This window comes from Brassica napus, chromosome C9 (assembly GCF_020379485.1).
Source record: "Brassica napus cultivar Da-Ae chromosome C9, Da-Ae, whole genome shotgun sequence".
NCBI classification, from domain to species: Eukaryota; Viridiplantae; Streptophyta; class Magnoliopsida; order Brassicales; family Brassicaceae; genus Brassica; species Brassica napus.
In genome coordinates, this window is record NC_063452.1 from 14548418 (window position 1) to 14556307 (window position 7890).

The 7890-nt window shown below is 39.7% G+C and overlaps 1 long non-coding RNA gene across 1 annotated transcript; it reads left to right on the plus strand.

The window, feature by feature from the left end:
* The first annotated feature begins 4202 nt into the window (after nt 1–4202).
* Nucleotides 4203–7398, plus strand: LOC106400206. The gene is made up of 3 exons (XR_001280266.3): nt 4203–5634; nt 5725–6300; nt 6405–7398. It is a non-coding gene; the product is annotated as an uncharacterized LOC106400206 (long non-coding RNA).
* Nucleotides 7399–7890: the final 492 nt, after the last annotated feature.

Below are 7890 nucleotides of genomic sequence, written 5' to 3' on the forward strand. Positions count from 1 at the left end.
AAATAACTATTATCCGAGGAAAGAGGTTATATCAAGTGTTCCTCGGAATTTCCTCGGTATTTCTTAAAAAAAAAATAAATAAGTTCAATGGTAGTCTGTTTCCGAGTCATCATCACCAGATGAATCTGAATCTGGATCTTGGTGAAACTCTCCAATCACTGGTTCATCCTCTACGTGAACGACGGCTTCCTCTCCAAAGTCGGTTAAATCGACTACAAGGCCAACTCCAGCTAAATCTTCTGCTGCACTTAAGTTGCCGGATGTGCTTGGTTGTAGTGGGTCTTCCAGCTCAGAACTTCCCTGAACTCGGCCTCTCGGGTTGAGTCTTGTAACAGTAACCCATGGATCATCTCTGTTCCTTACCCGGGGGTACTTGATATAACAAACCTGTAACATTTAGAAAAATTATAAATTAATACACATGATGATGAATCATTCTGAATAATTAACATTTAATTACCTGATCGGCCTGAGAAGCAAGAATGAAAGGATCATAATATTGCAGCTTTCGCCTCGAATTTACTGATGTAACACCAAATGCATCTGTTCTCACACCTCGATCTGGGGTGTTGTCGTGCCAATCACAATAGAAAACAGTACAGCGCAATCCAACCATGCCCAAATACTTAATTTCCAAAATCTCATGTATGTGTCCGTAGTATACATCATCTCCTGATGCAGAACAAACGCCAGCATCATAAGTCGTACTCGAACGTCTCCTCTTCTGAGTTGTGAATGCATATCCTCGAGTACAAAATCTCGGATATGACTTCACAACAAAGTTTGGTCCAACGACCATCTCACGTATCCAATCGTCAAATGTTTCACCTCTGGCCAAACCAGCAGACACCTATTAATAGCACATATATATATATTATATCAATAAATGTGAATTAGTATAAATATGTGATAAAATATATTTTAATTTGTTTAAAGCACTCACATAAGTAAACATCCATCCACTAAATTCTCTCTGCTTCATTTCTTCTAGTTCGTCCTCTGTGGCGTATCTATACTCGAACCGCTTTTCTGCCATGAAAATCCTGTATATGATGACAATAATGTAATTAATTAAGATTTAAATTTCAACTTGTTAAAATAAAAATTTGTAAGCTCATTTATTTACCTCTCATATTGAAGAACGTCTTCGCAGTTGGTGAGCAAATATGTTTGCAAATGACTGCGCTCCTGCTCAGTAAGTCGACGGTCCTTTGGTTTTCCGCTAAGTCGTCCAACATCTGTGAAAATGTCTGGAACCGTAACATGATATGTTGCCCGTTCGCCTCTATCATCATGCCGAGCAGGTCTTCTGTTTTTGGTCTGAACTTCTGCTGGAAAGTAGTACTCGGCAAAGTTTGAAGTTTCTTCATTGATCATCTGTGCGACTATAGAACCTTCCACCCTACTTAAATTTTTCACCATCTTCTTCAAATGGAACATATACCGCTCATACAGATACATCCATCTATACTGCACAGGACCACCAAGTTCCAATTCTCTTGCCAGGTGAATAACAAGATGCTCCATAACATCAAAAAATGAGGGAGGAAATATCTTCTCAAGGTTGCACTGAATCACGGCTATGTTAGTCTTCAAATTTTCAATACCTTCAAGAGTCACTGATCTCGTGCATAAATCGCGGAAGAAACCACTTATCCCTGCAATTGCTTCATGAACATTTCGTGGTAATAGTTCCTTGAAGGCGAACGGAAGGAGGCGCTGCATCATTACATGGCAATCGTGGCTTTTCAAGCCAGTAAACTTTCCTTCCTTTCTGTCGATACAGTTACGCAAATTTGATGCGTAACCGTCTGGAAATTCCACATCGTTTGAAATCCAATCAAAGAACGCATCTTTTCCCGCTGCATCAAGTCGGTATATGGGAAAAGGAGCCCTACCATTCTCATCAACATGAAGTTCTGAACGAGCACATATATCGACTAAATCCAGTCTTGACTTCAAATTATCCTTTGTTTTACCTTGAACATTAAGGATCGTGTTCATGAGATTGTCAAAAAAGTTCTTCTCAATATGCATGACATCTAAATTATGCCTTAGCAGATGATCCTCCCAGTATGGCAGATCCCAGAAAATATTTTTTTGTGCCAGTTATGTAGTTCTCCAACAGCATCTACCGGAAAACGCTCATGTCCACCGACTTCTGGCGTCCTTTCTGCACCAAAATCTCTTAGTTGTATCTTCAAATCTTTCCCACAAATTTCCGGAGGTGGACTGTCAAACACCCTCTTGTTCTTCGTAAACAAATTCCTACTCCTACGATATGGATGATCAGGTGGTAGGAATCTCCTGTGACAGTCAAACCAACACGTTTTCCTTCCGTGTTTTAGTTGGAAAGCATCAGTGTTATCTTGACAATATGGACATGATAGCCTTCCATGCGTTGTCCATCCAGACAACATACCATATGCTGGAAAATCACTTATTGTCCACATTAGTACTGCCCGCATTTGAAAGTTTTCTTTACACGAAACATCGTATGTTTCAGCACCTTGAGCCCATAGTTGTTGCAACTCATATATTAGTGGCTGAAGAAACACATCAAGTGATCTCTTAGGATGCTCTGGTCCGGGAACGAGAATCGAGAGAAACAAAAACTCTCGTCGCAAGCACAAGTTTGGGGGGAGGTTGTATGGTGTAAGAATGACGGGCCATAGAGAATACTGTCTTCCACTCTTGCCAAACGGACTGAAACCATCAGTACATAATCCAAGGTAGACATTTCTTCTCTCATACGCAAAGTCGGGATACTTTGATTGGAAATGCTTCCACGCTTTTGCATCTGAAGGATGTCTGATCTCACCATCTGTTGAGTGCTCCGCATGCCATCTCATTGGTTGCGCTGTGCGTTCAGACAGATACAACCTCTGCAACCTTTCCGTCAAAGGTAAATACCACATCCTTTTATATGGCACTGGAACTCTTCCACTCGTATCTTTATAACGAGGCTTTCCACAAAATTTGCATGTAACCCGCTGTTCATCCGCCCTCCAATAAATCATGCAGTTGTCGCTGCATACATCTATTACCTGATACGATAAACCAAGACCAGCTACGAGTTTCTGAACCTCGTAGTATGAACCAGGAGCTACATTATCCTCGGGTAGAATACCTTTTACAAAATCAGCAATCGCATCCACACAGTCTTCAGCCAAATTATAATCTGTTTTAATGCCCATCAATCTTGTAGCAGATGATAAAGCTGAATGACCATCTCTGCAACCTTCGTACAATGGTTGCTTTCCAGCATCCAACATATCATAAAATCTCCTAGCTTCTGCATTGGGTAAATCTTCCCCTCTAAAATGATCATTTACCATCTGCTTAGTACCTACACCATAATCTACATCCGTTCTAATTGGTTCTTCTAATCTAACCGCTGGCTGAGGTTCACTAGTACTACCATGTTCATAATCAGTTTCCCCATGATGATACCAAATTTTGTAACTTCGTGTAAACCCACTCAAATATAGATGAGTCCAAACATCCCACTCTTTAATAACCTTTCTATTTTTACAATTAGAGCAAGGACATCTTAACTTACCTGTTTTTGCTTCCGGTTGTCGGTGAACTAACCCCATGAATTCGGTTATACCTCGTTGGTATTTTTCCGTAAGCAATCTCGTGTTCGGATCCAAATGAGGTCGATCGATCCAAGAACGAAAATAATTTGAAGAAGACATATTTTTTATGAATCAAATTCGTGTGTAAATAGAGTAAGAGGGAGGATGAAGATATGGAGTCAATGAAGAGGAAGAGGAGTGCTTGTTTATATAGATTAAATCCTGCCGACATACCGAGGAAATTCCGACGGAATTCCGACGGAAAAGGCTAGTTCGTCAAAATTTCCTCTGAATTTTGTAAAATCCCCCAACGGCTCTCCAACGGCTATAATATTTCCTCGGAATTCATCGGGTTTTTCCGAGGAACACATTGTTCCTCGGAATTTCCTCGGAATATTCCGACGGACTGAGGTTTCCTCGGAATTTCGTCGGTATATTCCGAGGAAATTCCGAGGAACCCCAATTTTGTGTTTCCTCGGAATTTCCTCGGAAATTCCTCGGTATATTCTGAGGATTTCATTTTCCGTCGGAATGTCCGTCAGAATACCGCTGTTTTCTTGTAGTGTATATTCTAGGAGATATATATATGTGTGTGTGTGTCTATGCATGTCAATCTACTGTGTAGAGATGGAAGATGTTGATCTGCGGTCGCCACTCTTGCCAGTGAAGATAATAAATAAAGAACAAACGAAGACAACAACAAGAAGAAGAGTCGTGATTGAAAGGGAAGAAGAAACTTAGAAAACTAACAGTTGTGATCAAAATGAAGAAGAAGAAATGAAAGTGAAGAACATTTTCAATCGCCAGACTCGTCGCTCTACTTCTTCTCAGTGAAAGTGAAACCGAAGAGACAGAACCAAGAAAGAAGATTCTCGGTGCAAGTAACACAATCCGACAAGAACCCATTTTGCCTGCAAACTAAATTCTGCATGTCCCGCAATAGCCTAATACCGTGCGGATCACACACGCAAGGCCCACAAATAATGGGACTAGATTTTTCCTGACCAGTCCCACCCCGCCACAAGTCTTAATGGGACAGGGTCTATGGAACAGATCACATATTGTCATCTCTATACTAGTAGGTGCCTACCCATAAGCAGAAGTTGCCCTTGAATGTGCATCAAAGGAGGAACCCCAGGCAGCAATCCGCGGACCCATAGGAGGGGCGGAGCGGAGGAGGGTCTGTGAATGCGGTATACGAGCCTTTCCAACATAAGCACTTATACCACCGGGCTCACCTACACCCCTTGAGGTGATTCAAGTCGACTTGGTCAGCTTTGAGCTGTCGAGTAAGGAGTGACGGGCCTTTGGAAACCCGAGAAAAGCGGGGGAGTACTCTATACAGTGCGTTCTATAATGAACCTATATTAAACGACTAACAATGTTATAGATTAACTAAATGTTTTAAACTTAATCTATCTCTATTATATAAAGAAGAGTTTCTCTTCTTCCTCCTTCTGCCACGTCATCAATTCGTTGAACCTGAGCGAGCCACGTGTCCTACTTCACCGATCCGCTCCGTTTCATTAAGGTGTACATCGTTTGGGATTTTCTTTTATTAATACAGAAGACTTTTATGCTATTTTCAAATTAGGCCCACAACTTATTAGGGTATCTTCGTTGGCGATGTCTATTCTACGCCTCTGTAACCGTTTCAGTTTTGATCAAACATTGTTTTTTTCGCCAGAACTTTGTAACTGAAGAAGTTGATTTCAGCCTTCACTTCCATCAATTAATTATTAGAGATTAACAATGGAATTCATTGGCATCAAACCATGAATTCTTCATCCTTCTAGCTTCCTTCAAGTCTTAACTATTTTCATACACTATTTATATGGAGCTGAAGAGGATGGCTATGTGCATCAAATCATCACTGTCTTCTATTATACCTAAGAACCTGCAAGCAGGTTACAACATGGCGAATCCTCAACTGCTTCTTTCTGAGTTGGCTGGTCGGTACAAGGAAACCGGACCTGTCTCCTCCTCAGTTCTTGGGAAGCAATTAATGTGAGGGAGAGCTTACGGGGATTGATATATTTTGGTTGATGAGAGGGTATGTTATCTACACTAAATCTGTTCGTTCACAAACCCAGTAATGAAAGACTGAAAATAATGTGTGACTGTGTTTTATTGGGATGTGTAGTCTACTCTGATCCAGGGATCTATGAGCTGAGTTGATTTGATTTGACAAGGAGTAATCAGTACTTCAAGCTCACCACATCACCGTCTCTATTAGATTCAAGCAACATTCCACCATGATCTATATTGCAGAAACCATTAATCCATTCCCAATGGAGGTCTTCATGTTCCGCGATTAGGATGAAATGGTGGTACTAGCGAACACAGACACATACTTACCAGGGCAGGTTGTGAACTTTACCTCGATATTGGTTGGGTTAAATGCATTGGTTTGACGATGGAATGTTTTACTTACACACGGTTTCACCCCATATTGATCGGATTAAATGGATTGGTTTGACGATGCGAATGTTTTACTTATTCCTGGTTTCATATTAGATATTGTTGGTGAAGTTTTGCTATAAACAGTGGAATTCATGATTTTTTATGATTTCTAAAATAATAACATCGAACCAATCTTCAGGGACCCGACTGTTTTTGTAAGTGTGTTGACAGGCTCGCAATTCGCAACTCTACTTCACGAGAAATTGGTGGCCTCAGGTGGTCGTCGCTACCAACGTGAATCCTAAGCTGGTTGAAGGTATTGGTTTTCCCTGACTAACTTTAATCAGCTTCAGAACGTGCTACCTAAAGTTTTAGTTTTTGATTTCCTAACAAGTTGTGTCTTCCTAAACGCTACATTAGGCACATATTTCTACTTCGACACAGAGAGTGGCGCTGGCCAGAGCGTTTTTGAAGCGCAAAATCTAAATTTTCCAACTTTATCTTTTAACCAAAATTCTTTCTCCTAGTTAAATTTTTTGATTGAAACAAGAAATTTTCCCAATATGTCTCATCTTCCTCAAGTTCAAAGGTGTAATAATTTAAAGTTGCTGGCATCTTGGTTTCTATTTTCTAGGCTTGGTCACTGAGAAACCTTTTCGGCCCTAACTTAACTTTTTTTAAAAACATGTACAGAAGGTTATCATCTATTAGTTATTGCAAAGACAAAAACATGCAGGTCCAACAAAAGTAAAAATCAAAAGTCTACCTTCTTAGCTAAGAAACTAGATATCACGTGTGATAGCAAAAACAAAATCGGAGCTACCAAATATATTAGTACGAAAACAAACTTCTGATTCCTTTGTAACCAAGCAAATAATAATTAACGTTCTAACGTTCTAACCTCGGTCCTTTCATCAACATTAAAAAGTTACACAATGCATTTAGTAAGTACTTATAGTTAAATATGATGGTGATCACAGGAAAATACATTACGTCCACATAGGAGGTGCTTGGTCCTTGACGGATCACCCGCAGTACAAGAAAACATCACTATAGCGACGAAAATTAACGAAGAAAATTAATCCTCGTAAATTTACGTTGACTTTACGAGTATCTTACGAGAAAATTTAAAATCAACGTTAATTCATCGTAAAATAACGACGAAACGATTCCCTCGTAAAAACGATGTAACATAACGTGATTTTTACGAGGAAAAATGGTTTCCTCGTAAACTCGACGTAACAGTAGCGTCTACTTTACAAGGAAATATTTTACATTTACTTAACGACAAAATTTCGAGTCCACCAACTTTGTAGTTGTAACACGTTTTTTGTTTCGGCTACCTAACTAAATTTCGTCGTAAATTCCTAGTAAAATTTCAACTACTAGATTCGAAAATTTTCTATAAATATGGACGTTTGAACATCATTTTGAACACACCAACAAGAAAAAAAATAAAAACGTGAAAGAAAAAAAAATGTCGGGCTCCGGGAATATTTTCGAGTTGCGGAGGTGGATGTATATGCACAGAGATGCTAATGGGAGAGTGACGAAAGAATATCTCGAAGGGCTGGAGACATTTATGCATCAAGCAGATTCCACACCGCTCACCCCAGAAAGCGGTAAGATGTTATGTCCTTGTCGGAAATGCAACAATTCGAAATTGGCAAATCGTGAAAATGTTTGGAAGCATTTAATAAATAGAGGTTTCACGCCAAATTACTATATATGGTTTCAACATGGAGAATGTTATAATTATGAGAATGAAGCTAGTAGTAGTAATAGCAATTTTCAGGAAGAACCGGTTGATCATCATTTGCATAATGAACATAGTTACCATCAGAAGGAGCAGATGGTAGATTATGATAGGATTCATGATATGGTAGCTGATGCATTCGTAGCTCAT